Source organism: Pelodiscus sinensis, chromosome 9 (genome assembly GCF_052426305.1).
Source record: "Pelodiscus sinensis isolate ZL-2025 chromosome 9, ASM5242630v1, whole genome shotgun sequence".
NCBI lineage: Eukaryota > Metazoa > Chordata > Testudines > Trionychidae > Pelodiscus > Pelodiscus sinensis.
The window spans coordinates 36,642,975-36,665,640 of record NC_143060.1 but is presented as its reverse complement, the minus strand read 5'-3'; the positions used below and the strand labels follow the sequence as shown (position 1 = coordinate 36,665,640).

Here is a 22,666-nt window from a genome sequence, read left to right as displayed (position 1 = left end):
TGAGCTTTGGTGGGGACAGCCCACTTGTTCAGATGACCAGAGCGCTGGCGTGGAATTAAGGGCAAGTCAGAGGAATCCCAACATGAACCGCACTTCTGCACAAGTTTCCGTCCTTTCAGCCACTGAGTTGGAGTCAGTGCTTCCCTTTAGCCCGGAGATGGGCTGGGGCTTAGCTGCTGTCAGGGGAGGACTCCACAAAGGCAGCGGGGCAGTGCTGTCAAATCTCAGCCCCCCCGGTTCCTCCTAGTGTGTGTGTGGGGTCCAGGACCCACAGCTGCATAGAGCTGAATCCTTCTGCCCTTCGGGGCCGCCCGGCCCTTCTCCCCTATCAGGGCAGGCCCGGCCGAGCACCTTCTCTCGGGAGCCGCCCCCCGCCCGCTGGGGCCGCGCGCCCTGCTGCCCGGCGGAGGGAGGTGTCCTGCTGGCGGCCGCCGGTCGCTCGCTGGCGGCGGCCTGGGTGGGGAGTGTGCGCCTGCGCGCCGGGCTCTCGGAGGGACGTGGCCCGGCTGCCTGGGGCCGGGGCGGCGCGGCGAGCTCGGGGCAGGCGGCGGGGGGACAGGCCGGACGAGGAGCTGCGGGCCGGGCTGCCGATGTTCGCACCCCGGCCCCCCGGCCAACGCTTCCAAGGTGAGGCGCGGGCGGGGCAGAGAGCCCCCAGCGCCGGGCCTACGCGCTCTCCGCAGGGTGCGGGGACCCCCGAGGGGGGCGGGCCGGGGACCTGCCCTCCCTGGTGCCCGCTCCCTTCCCGCTTCCAGCCGCCTTCCTCTCGCTTCTCCTTCGTTCCTGCCTCCCCCGGGGCCGGGCCGGGTCTGGTCGTCTCGTCCCTTCCCTCCCTCGGCCGGCGCTGAGCTGGGCTCCGGCTGCTCGCCCTGCGGAGCCAGGAGACCCGCCTCCCTCCCTGCGAGCGCCCGAGGAGCAGCCTCCGCTCGCCCTTCACTCTCCGGAGCGGCGGCGGCAGCTGCGGCGAGCTGAGGTTCGCCCCGTGGGGCTGGGAGCGGCTCTCTCGGTTTCGGGCTCGGAACCAGCTGCGAGGCAGCCCCCGAGAGATCTGGGCTGGGCGGGGGTGTCGTGGTGTTTCCCTACTGGGATGAGTTGGGCTCCTAAAATATATCGGGTACTCAGGTCTTTCCCGACGGCAAGAAGCATCATAAGTGAAAGGGCTTCACGTCCTGGCTCTCTGACCCGTGTGAACGCACTGATGCTCTAGGGTAGCACCAGGACTTCATCCCAGTGACTCCTGCAAGGAGATTCCACTGCGGCATAATCACAAAATATATTCTGCTGTGACACGTTTGTCTTATTGTACGTGGGTGCAGATTGCCTGCTACATGGTTTGTTTGGATTTAGTGATGTTTAAAGGTAGTGGATTGTGTCGATCGAAGTGGCTAGCTTGCAGCTTCACAATAAAATAGCACCCACACAAAAATGTCAGTCCTCTTTAGAGGTGACCTAGGGAGCTTTCACCTTTGGTCCAGAAGAGATCTTGATGGAGAGTAATTTGTCTTGTTAAAATAGAGTTGACAAAAAGGTTTGGGAGTTTCACTCTTACAGGGCTTTACTTTTGGACTTCAAATATTTCATTCATTATAAAGTATTGTCTTCAAACGTGGCCTGTACTGTTTTGGTATTAAATATGGATTACAGAATCGAAGATTAAGAAGTCTCTTAATTGTGGTTGATCAGCTTAAAGTCCTTGACAGATTTTTCTCTGTATTTTAACTTGTATTGCTATCATCACATTTGTTGAGTTACATATGATTCCTGATGTTCTGGTTTATTATGAAACAGAGGGAACTTTGAAACTGATTTGCCATGATTTCAACTTCAAAGCCTCCAACTATTCAAGCAAAATTTGTATTCTTGAAGAAATCCCAGGGCAGGATTATCTTGTTCTGAAAACTTAAACGATTGCTCTTACAAAAATTCAGGTGTTCCAGCTCCAAAATGATTTCAAGTATGTGAGCAGAAGGCCAGTGGAGAAAGTAAAATACATAATAGAAATAAATACTTCTTGTGGTGCTCTCTGCTAGATATAGGGAAGGGCTTAGTAAGACCTCATTAAAACATCATTAATGAAATGTTGAGCCAATGAAATGTTGAGAGGGGGTGAGAAGGAAAGAGGAAAATGTCCTATTGAGTTTATCTAAGGAATCATGATACAAGAATGAACTAGGAAATGTAAGGGCTATATATATTTACCCCATATACATTGCTGGGAGTAGAGGAAGGTTTGGATTAGAATAAAGACAGCCAGGATTTCACTGACTAATCTAGCAGTGTGCTGGGAAATGTGTCCTTTAAAGTGCTATATTTTATTTTCCATTTCCCCTTTCTTCTCTCTGCCATTGCAGCCTTAGTTGTACTTTCACAGATCAAAACTACTGCCTGGAGTATGTTGTGGTAGGGGAAATGCACATGGGGGAGGAGTTTGGAAGGAGGTAGGACGAGGGAGGCAGTGAAGTTGGAGGGACATGGGCAGGGGAGGTGGCAGGAGCTTGTGCTGCCTTGGTGTTGAAAATCTGAATCTTTTTGAACAGGAAGCAGGCAGTGGTGGCAGAAAAATTGAAAGGTTGAAATGCAGGAAGGGAAGATTTGGGGGAGGGGGAGGGAAAGTTGCCAAAAGTCCAGAGGAATAGAGAAGAGGAAAAAACAGCGACTTACAGTAAAGGTATGTGTTGCTTAGTCAACCAGTTAACAGTGATTGTAAATAGACTGGAAGCAAGATGAAACTGCAGGGGAGTTTCCTCCCAATATGATTTTTTTTTTGCCCTGAAAAGCCTCCTTTGTCAGGAAGTAAGAACGTGTCTTGTTAGTGCAGGCACGATGCAAAGAAATCAAATCAGATTTTGTACTCAGGTTTTGATTACATACTAGAAGACTTACCTGGCATTGCCTGTGTCTTTCAGGGCAGGGCCTTGGAGGTGTGTGTGGGGGGTGAGGGCAAAAGGCTAGAAGTGTGGGGGTGTAAGAGTGAGGGTCGGGGGATGAGGAGGGATTCAGAGTGGAGGGGTTCCATGCTGTGGGGCTTTCTCTTCCTTTCCCCAGCCACAAAGGGCCTTCTGCCCTTTCCCCAGCCACCAAGGACCTTTTGCTTCCCCTCCACCCACCAGGAGCACTCTCCTGCTTCCCCTCCCCCCATCAGGGAAAAGAGTTTGGGGCTGGGGAGCTACTTATCTGTTTTGGTGGCAGGGAAGATGGTGAGCCCAGCGCCAACTGGCCATACTGCAGCTGCCCGCAGTGGTCTCTCTGCAGGTTATCTCTCTCCTGTGCTTGTTTCCCACAGTGGCCGCTCTCAGTATCTTGTTCCTCCTCTCTGTGTTCCTCCCTTTCATGTTTCTTCTCTCTGCCTCCTCCCTTTCCATGTCATGGAAGACAGTCCCATTGCCAGCACTAATATTTTTTGGGGGGCACAACCAAACTCTGACCTTGCTTTAAATTAGGATATCAGGAAGTGGCATACCAAATTTGGTGATTCTCTTACCATTGAGGAATTCTTGAGCAAACAGACACTCAGACATTTGTAAAACATTTAGATGGATTCCTTGTTCTTTCGTTCGTTCTTTCGTTTTTCTCTTTCAGTTTTATGGTCTGTAATTGTAAAATATGCATTCTGTACTTGTTTCTTTAGTTGTCTAATTGCTAGTAGACCTTCATATTTTATGTAAGATTTTTTTCTTAAATGTTTCATACTTAAAATGCTCATTTATTTTTTTAAAGGGTCTTGTATCCAGAATTCTGTGCACATGTATGCTAAGCATAACAAATCATAAATTATAAACCTTCATTACTGAAATAGCCTATGCTAAATAGATGTCTCGATTTCACTCTAATTCACCTTCACCTACTTCTTGGAGCCTTGGTAAAATAGTATCTTATGTACAACATATCCAAAATGAATGGCAACTTTTCCTGAAATAAACAGCAACGAAAAATATAATTAATGGTTGGATGTATTCTCTGCTGTTCAAGAACTAAGAACATGTAGCACATGGCTTATAGATGGCACTATGAGTTAATACATTTCTTTCTTATTTATGGGTGTAGTTGGCAAATTTTGGTTTAGTTTGTTGGGGAAAACTAGTGTGGTTTCATCATAGGTTCCTGTGGCTGTTGGCCACAGCATAAAATAACAATCTATCTGCCTTTTTGGAGGAATGTTAAATGGAATAGAAGGGGTAATAGCGATTGAGACTAATGAATTGGCATAGTGCAGAGAGAAATTTGAGGGAATGGTATCTATTTCATATGCACATGTATTCATTTTCAAAAACTAGATCTGGAAGGGAGAAGACATTTGATGTGAAGTCCTATGTCTAATGCAGAAATTCCTTATATAACTTACTTAATGTCTTTAAAACATTGTTCTTGCTTTTTCAGTGGCTGCCCTCAGCCTTGGTTCTGTTGTCAAATTGATACTGTGAGGAAGTTTTTTCCCTTCTGTCTAATCTGCCCTCATGTAAGTTACAGCCTTAATGTAAAATTTTCTGTCAATGTGTTTGTGTCAGGATGTCCAGTTTGTATGAACTGCCTAAATATTTAACTGTTTTTAATGTGTTCCATCGAGGAAAACTTAATGGATATATTGAAAGAGACATTTCCACACAGTGGTTCTTTAATTAGCAGTTGCCTTTGTGATATTTCAGAGGGGATCTTATGAAGTTCCTATCTTCTTGTGCCTACCCTGCATTAAGGATGCTAAAGATTAGTCGACTATCTGAAATGCTTATCCAAATGCTTATCCAATAGTCAGTCGACTAGTCGATTTACCCCCCCCCCCGCCTCTATCAGATAGAGGCAGCAAAGGGGAAGGAGGGGAGAGGGAATCCGTAGCAACACACAGATGATCCACGGTTCAGCTGTGAGGTGCTGCCGCTTTGAACACCGCTTCGGTGGGGAAATGCTGTGCAGAACCTGTGGTCAGCTGGTGAATCTCCCACTGACCGCAGGTTTTGCACGGCATTTCAAATCTGTAGCACAACGTGGATCCCAGGGTCAGCGGGGGCCCCCCTCTGTGTCCCCCCTCTGGCCCTAGGCTCCATGAGTGGGTTTCCACTTTGAAATGCACAAGAGCCCCTGCTTTGATTTTCAGCCTGGAATTAGTGAGACTTCCCCCCCAGCGGGGGCTCTTGTACATTTCAAAGGAGGAATGCGGAAGTGCCTATCTACTAGTCGAGTAGTTGATGGAAATTCCATTGACTATTCGACTAGTAAATTAACCGCAATTTAACATCCTTACCCTGCATATAAAAGGGGTGCGTGAGTGTCTCATCCGTACAGATGATCATGTTAAGCTGTGAATGAGGTTTGAATACTTTTATATTGTTTTGGTTTGCATAATTGCAAATGCAGAGAATTCGTGGCTCTTCAAGTTAAACCACTTTATTTGATTTCTTTGACAATCCTTTCCAGTGGTGTACAGGGAATACTTCTGTGGGTAAGGCATCAGACTAGCAGTCAGTTCCATCTTCATGCTGTTTCTGGCTCTGCCAAAGACTGATTTCAGTCAAGTTATTTAATCTGTGTAATAGTTCCCATTCTGTGCAAATAGGTTTTAATTTGGAAAGCAATCAAGACCTCACCTAAGTTGTGAACATTTCCGCTTGCATGCGAACCATCTCTAATAGCTTTTATTAATAAAACCTGCATTTTGTAATCTGATCTTTTTATTGCCTGTATTTGCACAGTTGAATCACTCAGAAAAATGAATGGCAATTAAGTATTTATTTTGATAATGGCTAAATATAATGGACTTTCCCACAAGATCTAGTGTGTCTAAATGAAATGACCAGAGTTTAAATTCATATGAATTAAGACTTCTGAGTTTTTAAATATGGCCTACTGGACAATGTGTGATGGCAGGATGTGAATTAGGGTGATAATTTGATGCTCATTTGGCCAATGTCCTAGATAGGTTTGATTATTTTATTCTAAGTATTATAAAAATAGCCTAGCATAAGATACCACCTAAGTAATTATATTTGCATATTTTTTCAGTATACAGGGTCTTCTAAAAATGGATTGCTGTTGTCTCAGGTTCTATAAAGGCTCTAGTATCTGATGTGGTAAGATGGATGGCATGCCAGAAATAGCTTAATATGATCTTGTTAGTAAAACATATTGAACTTAATGAGTGATGGTGTTCAGCAAGTTGCGTTGCATGTTTAAGGCACCTACGGTTCCTGGAGGATATATAGAGAATGATCAAACTATGAGGAGATTTGAACAAGAGAACTCTGACGAATGGAAATCCAAATTAAGTAACTTTGATATTGTGAAGTTGACTTAAAATTTTGTTCTACTGTTCTTCCTTCTTTTACTTTAGATGTAGGAATGTGGGAAACCATGATAATTTTTTTAAATTAAAGATCTGGGTCAGAAAATTCTGGAATACAAATAAGATGGGACAGTCTTTTTGTTGTTGTTGTTTTAAAGGCAATCTCCTATAGATTGTGCAGTACAAACTGAGTTCTGTATTACAGAATTTGTAGGCTGTGTCATTGTGTCCTGGAGATTGGGGCTTTACGTAATTTTTAAAAAATCAGTTATACACCAAAAATAGCATAAATCAGCTTTACTATCACCCTGAGATTGTTCTTGCTGTTCTCAGTTTGTTTTAAAGTTCTTATACACAAATGCTGCAAGTCTTAATAATATGGGTGAACTAGACTGTCTTGTATTGAATGAGGATATTAATATAATAGGCATCACTGAAACATGGTGGAATGGGAGTAATTAATGGGATACAGTAATTCCAGGGTACAAAATATATTGGAAGGAGAGAACAGGTCATGCTGAATAGTACTATCTGTAAAAGAAAATATAGAATAAAATAAAGTTAAAATCTTAAATAAATAAATCTTAAATAAATTTAATTTAATTTAAATGCTTTTAATAATATGAAAATAGCAGTAGAGACATATTAACAACCATCTGACCAGGACAGTGATAGTGACTAGGGATGTAAGCAACTACCTGATAAGCGAAGGCTTATTGGGTAGTTGAGTAGGAACTCAAATAGTCTCTTCTCCCCCTTTCCTCCCCTGGTGCCAGAGAGAGGCAGTAAGGTGGGGAGCATGAGCCAGTGCTTGGGGAAGCCAGCTTAAAAGCTGGCCTCCCTCCCCCCCCTCCATTCCTGCACCATCTCTGCAGGGAGCAGGAGAAATGGTGTGAGCAGGGATTGAAACAGTCTCACTTGCGCTGGTCCCACTGCTGCTCCTCTCCCTTTGGAATATATGAGCCGCCTGCAGCTTCTACATTTCAAAGGAAGGGGGCACAGAGGGGAATCTGTGCCAGCAAGGACTGCTTTGATCCCCACTGACATGGGTTCCTGCTGCCTCTCTTCCTTTGAAATGTACAGGAACCACGGCAGCTCCTGTATGTTTCAAAGTGAGAGGTGCAGTGGACTACCAAGTGCCCCCCTTATCAACTAATTGAGACGTCAATGTTAATTCCATCGACTACTCGATTAGCTGATTAATCTAAATTTAATATCCCTAATAGTGACTATGAAATGCTAAAAAGATGAGAGGCTATATAGCTGCGGTGTCCAACCAGTTCTAAAGCAATTGCCATTGTAGCGGCAACTGCTATAGGAAACAAGACACGCTCAACTAGCCAAATAGCCCACTGGACATGGGCTGCTGCCACCCCGCACTGCTGCCTCTGTATCGGAGGCAGCAGCACAGAGCGACAGGTCTGCGGGAGGAGCTGGTTTTTTAAATTCTCTCCTCACGGACAAGCTCCTGCCTGGCACACCACAATACTGCCTCTGATACAGAAACAGCAGTGCGGAGTGGCAGGGAGTTCTTTGGGAGTGGGGCTGGAGCACACTGGCTGCTGGTCCCTTTACCTCCAGGGACTATAGAATAGTTGAGTAACTGATAAGAATTAATGAGGTTAATCGACTATTAATTAACCAATATTTAACATCCCTACTTGGAAATAGTGACCATAATGTAGTAAAAATCAACATACCTATGGTGAGAACACCATAGCAGCCTAATACTGTGATATTTAATTTCAGAATGGGGAGCTACACAAAAAAGAGGAGATTAAATAGAAATTAAAAGGTATAGTGCCAAAAGTAAAATCCCTGCAAGCTACATGGAAACTTTTCAATGACACCATAATAGAAGCTCAACTTAAATGTGTACCCTGATTTAAAAAACACAGTAAGAGAACCAAAATAGTGCCGCTGTGGCATAAAAACCAAGTAAAAGAAGCAGTGAGAGATGAAAGGAACTTTTAAATAGTGGAAGTTAAATCCTAGTGAAAATAGAAAGGAGTATGAACTCTGTCAAATGAAGTGTAAAAATATAATTAAAAAGGCCAAAAAGGGATTTGAAGAACATCTAGCCAAAAACTCAAAGTAATAGCAAAACTTTTTAAAAATAGGTCAGAAGTAGGAAGCCTGCTAAACAACCAGTGAGGCCATTGGATGATGGAGGTGCTAAAGGAGCACTCAACGACAATAAGGTCTACCTGTGCTGTGCTTGGGTTAATTTTGCACTAGATAGGTAGTGAGTGGAATTATCTCTACTTTTGAAGTGGAAACATGCACACTTCAGCAGTAAAGTAGTAAGAATTCTGATTTCAGTCTATGGATTGTGATCTGTAGATTGTTTTGTAAGATTCATAGTTACTAATATGCTATTCAGATTCCCAGTAGAACTGAGGTGTTTGAATGCTTTAACTGTGTTTCCATTATGTATGCTCCATCTTAATTCTGGTTTGATGAAGCTTTCTTAGAACATCAAAGAATGCTTTGGTGCTGTTTTCTTTTTTACGGTACGTAATTAAGGTTTATAAGTTAGGCTTTTGGTGACTCTTGACAATATTTTGCTAAATTCTTGATTCCCTTAGTAGTTATCCTTGCATCTGTCTCAAAAATAAATTGACTTGAAGCAGCATTATGGAAGTTAGTGGTTGAGTGAGAAGGGGGAAGAGACTATATTTTTGTAAATATCTGAGTGGTAAAGATTGAAGGACCTCCCTATAATTTGTGATAAGCCTTTGGACATGGATAAGACTTCAATCTTTCCACCAGAAATTTAAGTAAGATTTCATGGTATTCAGTAGGGATGTTAAAGTGCATTTATTTGTGTAAACATGTAACCACTGGAAATCTTGCACATCTACATTAGGGATGTGAACGTGTAGCTGAGTACACAGTTAACTGAGGAGCCTGAATCAGCTCCCCATGTGTACCAGCTCCTTCCTCCCCAACGTTCTGCCTCTGTATCAGAGGCAGCAGCATGGGGGGGAAGGGGCAGGTGGCTTTAAGATCCTTATTCAATCCTAAATTGATGGTATTGAATTTGCAAATAAATTCCAGTTCAGCTGACTCCCAAGGTTTTGAAATTCTTTTGTAGAAGAATGGCTACTTTCAAATCTATTACTAAATGTCCAAGGAGCTTAAAGCATTCCCCTGCAGCAGGCACATGTAGGGTGGGCAGAGCAGCAGTTGTGTGTGTGGGATGGGACCTCAATCCTTGGTTCTGTGCAGGGTAATGCTGCTACTTGTGGAAGCAGATGGGGAGCCGGTGTGGCTCTCGGGGCACTGGGGGCAACCCCTCCCACCCCATTGCTTCCTTCTCTCCCAACCCCCTCCCCCATGCCAGTGGAGTGGGGCAGTGGCAGAACATATGCAGAGGTGGGGTCAATGGAATTTCCATTGACTGCTTGATTAGTTGATAAGGAGGTTAGTTCCTGGAGGCAGTGTGAGCCGTGACTCAGTAGTCCTGGCTTGCGCTGGCTCTGGAACTGTTGCAGCTCTGCCTTTTAAATATAGTACAAGCCACGAGGCTCTTGCTACATTTAAAAGGCAGAGCCGCATAGGGTGACCTTACTACATTTAAAAAGCAGCTCTTGCTCGTGGCTCTTACTGCATTTAAAAAGCTGAGCTGCAGCAGTCTGGGACCTGGTGCAAGCTGGGACTGCTGAGTCCCTGCTTTTGCAGGGTTCCCTGTTATGGCTCTGCCTCCCCTGCTCTCCTTGCAGAGATGGTGCTGGGAGGAACCATATTTTGAGCTGGCTTCCTCCAGCACTGGCTTCTGCTCCGCCCCCGCTTGCTGCCTCTGATAAAGCAAAGCAGCAGTGTGTGTGTGTGTGTGGGGGGGGGGGGAAGCAAGTAGTCGACTATCTGGTAAGCCGTATTGGGTAGTTGACTACTTGACTAGTCGATTACATCCCTAGTGGGGATGGCTGTAGGTGAGGAATGGCCTGTCTCCTAAGGTCTGAGAGTGAGGGATCATTTTCCAGCAGGGGCGGATGAGAGTTTTGCGGGGCCCAGGGCAACACAATTTCATGGGGCCCCCCCTTTGGAGAAAAATAGAAAAAAGGCGTCAAATGTGCAAATTGAAGGCTATTTTCGTATTAAATGTGAATTGGGTAAATTTGATAGAAACTTAATTTAGTTGTATAATTTTTATTTTAATTATATTGTAAGTCATTCTTAAACAAAATTCTGCATTAATAATTAAAATTTTCATTTGTATTTAAGTCTATTATAGCTGTCTAGCTCTTTTGGCAGCACATTCTTCAATTATGTCATTAAAGTCCATTTCTTTATACAGATCGTTTTCAATTGATATAATCGAAAGACCTACAAAATGCTCTTGACTCATAGTAGATCTTAAGTAATTCTTTTAGGATCAATTTTTCCATAGCACCTTTTAGGCTGAGATTACATTCTTCAAGTTTTCTTTTTTTCTTTAATTTCTGGCTTCCTGACAAATATTTTCTATCTTCGTCTCTCGCTCTGCTAGTCATTTTATATTTTGGGGTTGTCGGCAAATTTACACTTATAAAATTGTTACTTATCTGTAAAAAATGGAGTGAGTGACATGGCATATGCGCCACGGCCACAGCTGACACATAGAAGCGTGTGCACAAATCAGTTTCAATCCGTCTCCCGTTGCGTATTCACATTACTTCATTACACGTTTCACATATCAATATTAAATGTTCGTTATTAAAAAAACTAGCCAATAGCCTGTCATAAGACGGGATTTTCGGGTCTCTCCTCCATGTCTGTGTCTCTCTCTCCTCCTCCTCCTCCTCCTACTGTCTCCCCCCTCTCTCTCAGCTCTTCTCCCCCTCCTGCCTCTCGCTCTTTCCCGTCTCCTCCCCCTCTTGCCTTTCACTTGTGGAGCCCAAATGGCCGTTTGCATTGCTTGCTCCCGCGCGGTGGCTCGGCTGAGTGGCGCAGAACTCAGCCGAGCTTCATGGCGGGAGGCGAGGTGGTGATGTACATGGCCAGGGGGCGGGACCTGGAGCCTCTGTCATGCCCTTTGCCTCTTGCCGTGGCGCTTGGCTGAGTTCTGCGCCACTCAGCTGGGTCGCTGCGTTGGAGCAAGCGGCGCAAGCGGCTGTTTGGGCCCCGTGCCTCACCCTGGTGCCGCACGGGGAGTGCGGGGCCCAAACAGCCGCTTGTGCTGCTGCTTGCTCCCGCACGGCGGCTTGGCGCGGGGCCTGGGGCAGCAGCCCCGCTCGCCCTGCCCTATATCTGCCCCTGTTTTCCAGGATAGATGAAAGATTGTCAACAATGTGCTGGAATGGTTTTAGCAGGGGCTGTAGGTGGTGATCAGTGACTTTGTTGTTTTTCTTTGGGCCTGTCCTGGAGGAGATGATTTCTGGGTACTCATCTGGCTCTGTTAATGTGACCATCATTTATTTGCACTGTAGTACTGTATCCAGGAAGTGGATATCTTGTGTGATTGTTCCAGGCTGAAGTTGATAGTGGTTTGGAAATAATTGAAATCCCTGTGGAATTCTTCAAGGGCCTCCTTCCCATGGGGTTCACATAATGAAGTTGTTGTCAATGTAGTGTAAGTAGAGGAGAGCCCTAGGGGATGGGAGCTGAGGAAATGTTCTAGGTCAGCCATAAAAACATGGGGCCATGTGGGTACCCATTAAGGATGTAAAAATGTAGTTAAAAATGTAACCGTGTAATCGCTAAAAATCCTAGTGTTGTTTTTTCTAGGAAGATGACTTGTGCACTGTAGTTCCCTCAGGAAGTCAGTGGTGTCTCGAAGATAGCTGTTAGTATTGGTTGGTAGGAATGTTAAAAGAGTTTAATGCAGTAACTGCGTAGTTAGTGGTTGCACATGCTGAGGGCTCTTTTTTCCGCCTCCCCCCCAGGAGCGGGACCACCAGCCCTTGGCTGCCTGGTTCCTGGGGAGGGAACTTCGCTGCAGCAGTGAAGCCACCACCCCAGGAGTGGAGCCAGCAGCCCTATCCAGGGGGGAGGGAGAGTTGCTGTGTTAGTGTACATCAGCAAAAACAGTTAGTAGGAATGTCAACGTGTAGACGACTACACAATTAACTGATAAGCCTAGGTTTATTGATTAATCCTGTGGACTACATGCATTTCCCCCCTTGCTGACTCTAATACAGAGGCAGCAAGGGGGCGGGAAGGTGGGAGCTGGTGCCCATGGAGAGTAACAGATCTACCTGCCCCTCCACCCCACATGCTGCCTCTGCGTGGAGGGTGAGCAGGGCAGGCAGGAGCCGATATATGTGGGGAGTTGGCTTTTAAGTGGGGCGGGGAGAGGCAGGCAGGAGCTGGTGCTGAAAGCTGGCTCCCCCCCCCAGCACCAGCTCCACAGAGCTGCCTGCCTCTGGGGGGACGCAGCAGGGGAAGCATTCTCTGTCCATGACCTGGGCTCATCACAGACAGAGGCTGCTCCGCAAGAGCAGCGCCTTGGTCCCCGTGGGCAGGGGCTGCTCCAGCATCCCACAAAGCAGCCTCTGTCCGCGGAGGACTCTGCCCCCTCCCCTCCACCATAACAGGGGCTGCTGCCACTCCATACTGCTGCCTTTGTATTGGTGGCAGGGCTCTTCCCGGGAGTGAGGAACACACTGGCTGTTGGCCTTCCCTCTGGCGACTATCAAATAGTTTTTCCTTTTGTTTAAACTCCTCATTAGGGATGTTAGTTAGCATGTAATTGAATAGTCGTGTAACCTCATCAAATTTCAGTGGTTACACAACTATGTAGCACTTTAAAGACTAACAAGATGGTTTAATAGTTGATGAGCTTTTGTGGGCCAGACCCACTTCCTCAGATCAATAAGGAGTTTCTGAGGGTTAGGTGGGTCTTTGCCATCCTGACTTCCAGGGAGGAGGTTTCGCTGCCCTGCTGCAGTGAAGCCATCTTCCTGGGAGCTGGCTGAGTTTAACAGATACGCTGATGTTTATTGCTTAATGGTATCTGTTAAATGGTTAGTTGGTTAAACTCTAACATCCTATTGGCAGGGCTCGCCAAGCGGCGGCGAGCCCTACTCGCCAGCTGTGCGGTTTCGCGCAGTTCTGCGTTCTGCACATGCGCAGATCGCTCTGCTCTGGCTCTTCCGGGTTGTAATCTACTCGCCATGGGTGAGTAGATTACATTATTTGTTGAGCCCTGCCTATTGGTAGCATAGAGTCTGAGGAGAGAGTCCACCTAGTCAGATAACCCTGCTGTAATGGTGACAATGCCTGAGATGACGGGGTGTCCAGGATTTCCAGATTTATGGATCTTTGGTAGGAGTTAGAATACTCCTGGTTGGGGCTTTAGGGCTGTGACTTGGTAGATTTGGTCCCATGCTATTGGAGGGAGTAAAGAAACTAGGTAAGACAGCTGAACTGGAATTCATTTGTAAATCCAATAGTATCAATTTAGCGAGTTAAGATCCTTATTTAATCCTAATGCAAAGGCAATTTTCTTTCTCTTGATTTCCACATCAGTTGCTGTGAATGAGCCTCACTTGATCAGCCTTATTTATACAAGTACCTTCTTTCTTTTGTTGTACACACACCATGGCTCTATTAACTCCACTCCAATTCATCCGATGAACTGGGTTTTACCCAGGAAAGCTTATGCCCTAATAAATCTCCGAGAGGTAGCAATATTAGTCTGTAACTTTAAAAACAATAAGTAGTCCTTTGGTACCAAAGAAACTATCATGCATAGAATCATGAACTTTCTTGGGTAAACCCCACTTCATCAGATGAATTGGAGATAAATCTGTTGTATGGATGGTGCTACAGGTCTCCTCATTGTTTTTGTAGATGCAGACTAACATGGCTGGCCCTCTAAGAATAAACTTGTTACTCTGTTTAACAAATGGGAAAATATGACTAACTAGTTATTGCAATGACGAGCAGCTCCCTGGATGTTTATGGAAAAAGCTTTCATGTAATTGTATTGAATCTGTGCTGCATTGGTTTCCTTTTAGTGTTCCTCTTTACTAAAGCCTTCACTGTGCTGTTCCATCTCTAGAATACTTCATTAGAAACTCAAAGAACCTAAACTTAACATCACATATGCTATGTATAATAAAACAATAGCAATTAACTGATGTTATTTTAAAACTTGGAACTGATATAAATTAAATCACTTCTTACTCAGTGTGACAGGACAGGTTAACGGGCTTGATGGAAGGGGTGAGAGGCAGCTCTGAAAAACAGCAAGGGCCCTAGCTAATTAGGGACAGCTAAGACAGGGCTTCTATAAGTCAGTTAAGGGCCAGCTGACTTCAGGCTGCCACAGACCTCTCTAAAAACCTTCTCTGTGGGGGAGGGCATGAGAGAGTGGAAGAGGAGTTTGGAGGAGGCAGAGGGAAGTGAGAGCTGATAAGGAAAAAGATAGAGAGGCTGAAAAACAGAACTGTCAGCACTGCCAGGATAGCCGAGGAAGGTAAGGGCCCTGACAAGGAGTGTTTGGGCTTCTTTCCCCAAGTGGCGTGAGAGTCCGACTGGTAACTAGTGGGGACGGGTTACTCAGCCCAGGCTGACCAGGACATCTGCCCCAGCGCCTGTGTAGCCAAGAGGCGGAAGCCCAAATACTGGAAAGGCCAAGTGAGACTGCAAGATTGTGGACAGAGCAGGGCTCTGGGACCCAGGAGTGGGTCTGAGACTGCCACGCAGTATAGCTTGTTTGCAGATACAGGCAGTCCCCGGGTTACGTACAAGATAGGGACTGTAGGTTTGTTCTTAAGTTGAATTTGTATGTAAGTCGGAACTGGCTTCCAGATTCAGCCGCTGCTGAAACTGACCAGTGGCTGACTACAGGAAGCCCGAGGCAGAGTTTCTCTGCCCTGGGCTGCCTGGAATCAGCCGCTGATCAGTTTCAACAGCAGCTGAATCTGGACACCTAGGACAGAGCAGCTGGGGCGCTGCTGGGTAGGTCCCCGCAGGGGCGGCGCTGCGGGGACCAACCGGACAGCACCCCAGCTGCTCTGCCCCAGGTGTCCCCAAGTCAGCCGCTGCTGAAACTGATCAGCGGCTGATTCCAGGAAGCCCGGGGCAGAGCAACTCTGCCTCGGGCTTCCTGTAGTCAGCCGCTGATCAGTTTAAGCAGCGGCTGACTTGGGGACACCTGGGGAAGAGCAGCTGGGGTGCTGCGAGGTTGGTCCAGTAGTGCCGAGGAGCGGCGCTGCAGGACCAACCCAGCAGCCCCAGCTGCTCTACCCCAGGCGAGAAAAGCCTGGTCTGCTGGGGGACGCACTAGCTGCGCCCCCCAGCAGACCAGGGAAACCCGGACAGCGGGACCGCGGAGATGCGCCGCGGTCCCGCCCGCATCCTCCCCAGCTTTGCTCCGTGTCTCCCTGGTCTGCTGGGGGGTCTCCAGGAAGACGAGGAGCAAAGCTGCGGAGGGGCTCGGGCAGCGGGGCAGCCCAGGCGCTTCTGGGCTGTCCTGCTGCCGGCTTCCCCCGAGGCTTTGCAAAGCCGCGGAGGGGCTCGGGCAGCCCAGGCCTGGGCTGCCCCACTGCCTGAGGCCCTCCGCGGCTTTGCTCCGCATCTTCCTGGTCTGCAGACCAGGGAGACACGGAGCAGCTTTTGTTTCCCCGGAGTACACGGGCAGCGGGACCACGAGGTCCTGCAGTCCGTGTCCTCCGGGGCGAGAAAAGCCCCGTTCGTAACTGCGGATCCGGCAAGTCGGATCCACGTAAGTCGGGGACTGCCTGTACACATGATGCGCCTTTTTCCGGAGGATCTTATTCCTACTTTGAAGCGCTTTTTCCGGAGGATCGGGGCCAGTGTAGACGCTCTTTTCCGGCTTTTCTAAGAGCCGGAAAAAAGCGGCGGACATTTTTATTTAAATGCCGCCGGGGATATTTAAATCCCCCGCGGATTTCCCTATTACGATAGCTGAAATTAACATGCCCCTTCCGGAAAAGGGGCCAGTGTAGACGTAGCCTAGCAGTGTTCTCTCAATTTTTCCATCCATGTGCAGATTTTTTCCATCTGTGTGCAGAATAATGTTATGTGCACTGAGCCATGTGTGAATGTGCACAATTGGTAGAAAAACCTTCAGCTGTGGGAGCTCTGTTAATCAGCTGGGCGACATATGAAAACTCTCCTTAGCAGCCATACAAGCACACAGCTTGCAGTGAACAATGTTCTGTAGACATTGTAATATCAAACCCATCCCTCTGGTATCAGACTTCCAAAAAGCTCAAACTTAATAACATCACTTAATAACATGACTTTACAGATCCTAATCTTGAAATTTATTGAAAGGATTCCATACTGAGGAAGAGAGCAGTTTTCGGATAAAGGAAATGCATGTTTTTCCAAACGAAGTTCATTAAAACTAGTTATAGTTGCTTAAGGGGGACATTCACCCATACAAATCCTTGTCTAACTGTCTTTATTTTATTATCCTTGAATATATCATCATTCCCATAGATCACTTTCAGTGGCAGACTTTACCCTTCTATATTCACCTTTCTTACAAACAGTAACAATACTATACAAATGGCACATTCCTCATGCTTTTTCTAGATTGCAAAACCTTAACTCTGACTTCAGCAGCATTAGCATACATGTCTGTTAAACACGTGTCTGGTGTGTTTTCCCATAACGAAGTACGAGGTCTGAGTCTTGCACCCGCCATCCCTCCCATACCAGTGCCTGTGCCTCCCCCTCCTCCTGCCTCTCCTGCTCCCTTAATGCCCCTCCTGATGTACCCCATCCTGCCTACCTCCCCGTGCTGCCTGCCCCGATGCAGCCTGAACCACACATAGTGGTCTGCCCTCGCAGAGGCAGTCGCAGGGGCTATCCCTCCCAGCAGTAGCTTCCCCCTCCCAGTTCAGAGCCTCCTCCCCCCTCCTACCCTACATTGTGGTCTGTCTGCCCCGTGTAGGGCCGCATTAACCAGGATAGCTGGGGATAGGCTGCATCCCTCACAACACATGTGGGCATGGGCACGTCCCCGACAGTGAATTCCCCTGGGGGAAGAAAGTGCCTGCCTCCAGCCTGTCAAACAGGCCGGAGTTGCTTAGAATGTGGGCGTCGTGTGCCCTGCCGGACCAGCCCGCATAAATGTCATGGACAGGGATGTGGGTTGCATCCAGGGCTCCCCTGCAGTTGGCGAACCCCAGGGCAGCGAAGCCGGCCATCGTAGCCTCCACGTCCCGCAGGCGAATGACTCACTGGAGCAGGACATCATTGATGGCACGGACGACCTGCAGAAAGGTGCATAGAAACACAGAGAAAAGCATCACATAAGGCAGGGTGAGTATGTGCTCCTTTGGGGGGTTCCCACCCCCTCTGTGATGCTCTCTGTCCACACACACACACACACACACACACACACACACACACACACACACACACACGGGCCCCCACGGGCCACTGCCCCCTCCCCCGCAGGCCTGTGCAAGGGAGGGACGGCCCAAACCCCTGGGTGACAGGGCATGCCCCAGCCTGGAGTCTTGTCTGCCCCTGGGCATGGAGTGTAGCACCCTCTACCCCCCCATCCCCGCTCCATCCCCTAGCACTTACCTGCATGACAATGGCACCGACGGTGGATCTGCCCGCCCCGAGCTGGTGTGCCACCGATTGGTAGCTGTCCGGGGTGGCCAGCTTCCAGAGTGCGATGGCGACCCTCTTGTCCACGGGGATGGGTGCCCGCAGCTGGGTGGTGCTTCTCTGGAGCGTAGGGGCGAGCCAGGCACATAGCTCCAGGAACGTCTGCTTTCACATCCAAAAGTTCTGGAGTCATTGCTGGTCGTCCCATTGCCCCAGGACCCACCAGTCGGTACTGGTGTCCAGTCTCCACAAGGGCCTCTCCACGGTGGGGTGGGGATGCCACAGGGACGCCATGGCCTCCCTGGTGAGGGAGTCCAGAGCGACCTGCGCCTTGAGGTCCTGGACGAGGAGTGTAGCAGCAGCAGCAGGCACTCCAAAATTGCCGGAAGGGGCTAGAGCAGGCACAAGGCCACCCCTGGCTCCATGGCACAAGAAGAGAGCTGAGGTCAAAAAATCAGCAAATGGCACTAAGGCACAAGCTGTGGTGTCCAACAAGGCAGAGGGCAACCACAAGTAGAGCTGCTACAGCTGTCAGTCCCTGCAAGAGGTCCTAAAGCTCGCAGCAGGAGAGAAACGGCTGTCCAGGGAGATCCTTTTAAGCACGTGTCTCAAAGGAGCTCCAGCCCCCGCCCCCGGAAAGGGCTGGTGCCCTTTTGCCCTCTCCAAAATGGTTCCAGGCTCCTGCTTTTGCGTAAGAGCGTCCTGCCAATGTAGACGCTCTCTTGCGCAAAAGTGCATCGTTCTTACGGTGAGTCCCGGCGAATATAGACGCTCTCTTGCGCAACTACTTTAACGCAAGAACTCTTGCGTTAAAGAGCATTTGCGCAAGATCGTGCCAATGTAGACGTAGCCTTATAGTATAAGTGTGCAAAGACCAGAATTAGGATAAACATGCATACAGTCTCTGCAACGAGAGGGGCATACAATCCAAAATGCACACAATCTAAGGGATAATCTCTCTTTTGGCAATCCTGTACAGTGACAGACTGATTTTTATTGCATGTTTTGGAATTTTGTTGAATTTTTTTATTTATGGTAGGGTGATTAGGAGATGGCACAAATAGGGTATTAATGCTCTTTAAATTCTGTTTCATATTATATGATTGGTTGTTGAAGTGGGGTATTATTGCATAACTACTAGAATAAAATTATGATTCTTGGTATCTCCAGTTTTGATTTTTGTTTGTGTTTATGTAATTTTGCTTTATTTTCTTTTGACTTTATAGAGTGGGTGAGACTGATTTCCTCACAATTTCTACTTCCTCCCAAAAAACAGGTTACATCTTTCTTCTTCCTTCAGGCATTTGCAGCAAGCTCATCATTCCATGCCAAGATGTTTCCAATGTTTGCTTGCTTTGGAAATGCTATTCAGTAGCACTGAGACAGTCTCTATATAGTGATCATAATAGCTGTTCTTTTCTTTAAGATCAACCTGGTTCTGTCTATATAATCTGTCTATTTATATTTGAATTAGTTGCAATACTTAGTATTTTTAAAGCAGTTCAGAGCCTTTACCAAATTCAGTTGCTACAACATCCTCTGAGGTACGTTATTAACCTTTACAGTAATGCTTTTTATTTAAACTGAAGCAGCAATAATGTATGCCTTCATTGCAAGAGAGCATAGAGGATGCTACCTGTATGGTACATGCATAGATATGTTAGTCTTCAGAACCCCATTTAGCAGATCTTTTTCTATGAAAGGTGTTACCCAAACACTGATTTTGAAGCAGACTGGTTTCTTAAAGCTGATCTTTAAATAAACATAGATTTTTTTTTGGAGACTTCTGAGCCAGAGGTGGGCAGACAAATTCAGCTAAGGTAAATGGATTTGAACCTTTTCTCAAGCTTAAATTAGGTCCTCGCTGTTCCCATGTGTCCTAGAATCCCCACCTTGGTACTTCTGCCTTTGGAGATCTTGTGGGGCTTGGCAAGAGCTGCTCACGTTTTTGGAATGAGTATCTATTTGAGAGAATAGGGGATTCAAAGCACACTAGGAGGGTTTCTGCACATTTTGTTAGCATAGGTAAAAATATGCATTCATCCAGTTTGTGTAAGGCCTCAAATAACTATTTCCTGCTGCCTTATGGTATTTAGCAAATCTTCCTTCTGCATCTGAAACACAAAATGAGACTCAAATCCAGCAATGTATTTTGAAATATAATGGGCTCACTATTCCGACATCCCCATAAATCTCATTACATGAGGAGTAAGGGATGTTTAGGAATATCAGGTTATTTTGAAATGTGGTGCTGTGTAGACAGCGCCACATTACAAAATAAACTGTTTCGAAATAAGCTATGCAATTTGCGTAGCTCAAATTTTGTAGCTTATTTTGAGCTTCGGGTGCAGTGTAGGTGCATCCTTAGGGTACGTCTACACTTGTTCCCTAGTTCAAGCTAGGGAATGCAAATGTAGGCGACTGAACTTGCTAATGAAACGGGGATTTAAATATCCCACGCTTCATTAGTGTGATCTCGCCGGCGTGTTACTCTGCTCAACAGCTGATTCGAACCAGGAAGTGCGCGCCGGGACGCGTTAGTTCAAACCAAACCCCCTAACGTTACTCCTCATTTTTTGTGGACCTAAAATAACAAAGCATTGACAGAATGCAGTTAACTCTGCTTCTCTAGGTGGAACTTTTAGGGTCCAAACAACTAAAGCAGTATTTGACTTTATTACTGTACTTGTCTACATCAATGTCCTTGTGAAGATGCATTTGGAATTAAAATCATATTTTAATTCTGTGCTGCCAATTCTAAACTGTTTTGAGCATTAACGTTCTTTAATTTGTATCTGAGGCAGCAACATGGGGTGCCAGGCGGGAGCTGTTCCGTGAGGGGAGCCAGTTTAAAAAACTGCTCCCCTTGCAGTCCAGCTGTCTGTAACCCTGTGCTGCAGCCTCTGATACATATACAGGGGCAGCAGTGTGGTGGTGGCAGCAGCCCCTTTCTGAGGGAGAGGGAGGCGATGCTGAGCTCCCAGATCCGGAACTGAGCTGGGCTGCCTGGCTCCTAACCACCGCTGCAGCTCTGCATTTAAAGTGTATAAGTCCCAAACCCGACGTGAACCAGGACTGAGCCAGGCTGCTGGACAGCCTGCTAAAAAAAACTTACTGGCAAGCCCGGAGCGTGGGGGGAGGAATGAGTGTAGTCCAGTGGTCTCCAACCTTTTGGGGTTGCTGGGCACCTGGGGGCAGGGACCACTCATGCGCCGGGTGCCCCGGGGGTGGGGCTGCACATGCGCACGGGGCGGTGCCACCCATAAACTACACACCCAGGGTTGGCGCCGCTCCTGCGCCGCATGCCCAGGAGCAGGGCCGCCCATACGCTGCATGCCTGGGGCCGGCTCCGCTCCTATGCCGCGCGCCCAGGAGCTGGCAGCGCCCATGTGCGGCGCACCCGGGGAGCGGCGCCGTTCCTGCGCCACACACCCAGGGCAGGGAGCCACCCATACACCATGTGCCCAGGGCCGGAACATACCATTCCCTGCGCGCCTGGGGGCAGGGCTGCTACCCATGTGCTGTGCACCTGGGGCTGGCGCTACCCCTGTGCCGTGTGCCATGGGGCAGTGCCGCCCATGTGCTGCCCATCCAGCTGGGGGGGGGCGCCAATGCTCCGCGCACCCAGGGGCCGGTGCTGCCCGTGTGCCCGGGGGCGGGGCCAGCCCCGATCACTTTGTGAGTGCACTGAAATGGCCCGGCGGGTTCCATGGCGCCTACGTGCACCACATTGGGGGACCACTGATGCAGTCTGTAGCATTAACCTATAAGCTTTTGCTTATTGGTTAAATTGACTACACTATTACATCCCTATCTGGAATAATATAGTCTTTCCAAATATTTGTATACACCTTTGCTTATAGAACTAAGTTAACTTAAATCTCGCTAAAGTTTGAATGCTTTCAAATTTTGCTAGGTTGAATTGTTTTAATAATTGATTCTAGCCCCTAACAAGGAATATTGGGTTGATCAGAGAATTATGGTAGTGTTCCTAACTAGTTCAGTTTGCTTTTCCTGAGTAAATGGAGCTCATCAATTCTATTTAACTTATTTCAACAAACATTCTTATGTTGCCCAATTTTCTTATTAGGTAACAAGTAACATCTTAAAATAACAAAAACAGTGCAAGATGTTTCCTCTCTATAAGTTAATCTTAGACATTTGTAATGATGTAACATTTTCCTAACTAGATCAGCAATAGTAAAACTTGAATTATTTTCTATAGGAAAACTTTTTTAGTGCCTGGAGCCAGACTGAAATGTGCCCAGCTTTGCTTTTGTGGGTGGACTTCATAATTGGGATGTAAAATCCTGTTTTATTGGCTAATAAAGGCTGGGCTGGAGAGCCCCACCTTCCCCTCCCCAACACCACAGGCAGAGGCTGCTCCACTTTGGCCCTGTCTGTGGTGGGTCTGGGTGCATCACAGGCAGGGGCTGCCCTAGTTGTCTGGGGCCTGCAATGGACAGAAGCTGCTCCCATGGAGCATCCTCTGCCTGTAGGGCACCCAGATAACTGGAAATAGCTCTTGTCCCTGGTGGGCCCCTTGACTTGTGCCAGACATTTTTCTGCTGTGATTTTGGATGCCACCCAAGTTTCCTTCTGGTGGACAACTTGAATAAGGGTTTTACTTGCCAGTCAGTCTAGATATTCTGTGGTGGAGGAGGTGAGATACTGAGGAAGATAATCTGTTTTCTTTCAGTGGTATTGCTTCAAGGAATTCTTAAATTAGACTGGGGTTGGCAACCTTCAGCATGCAGACCATCAGGGTAATCTGTTGGCAGGCTGAGACACATTTTGTTTATATTGACCATCAACTGATATGGCCATCCGCAGATCCCTGGGACCCTGCTTCATTGTTCCGGGCCAATG

At 47.3% G+C, this 22,666-nt stretch overlaps 1 protein-coding gene across 4 annotated transcripts in view; it reads left to right on the top strand.

Annotated features, from left to right (window-relative positions):
- Nucleotides 1–457: 457 nt before the first annotated feature.
- EVI5 (ecotropic viral integration site 5) overlaps nt 458–22,666 on the top strand; it is a 130,709-nt gene continuing 108,500 nt past the window's right edge. For 2 of the 4 annotated variants that reach the window (XM_075936544.2, XM_075936541.2), the window contains exons 1-2: nt 458–627; nt 4,378–4,456. The gene's annotated coding sequence lies outside the window, so the exon portion shown is untranslated. The remainder of the gene's footprint in view (nt 628–4,377; nt 4,457–22,666) is intronic. The other 2 variants (XM_075936543.2, XM_075936538.2) reach the window with 1 other exon arrangement.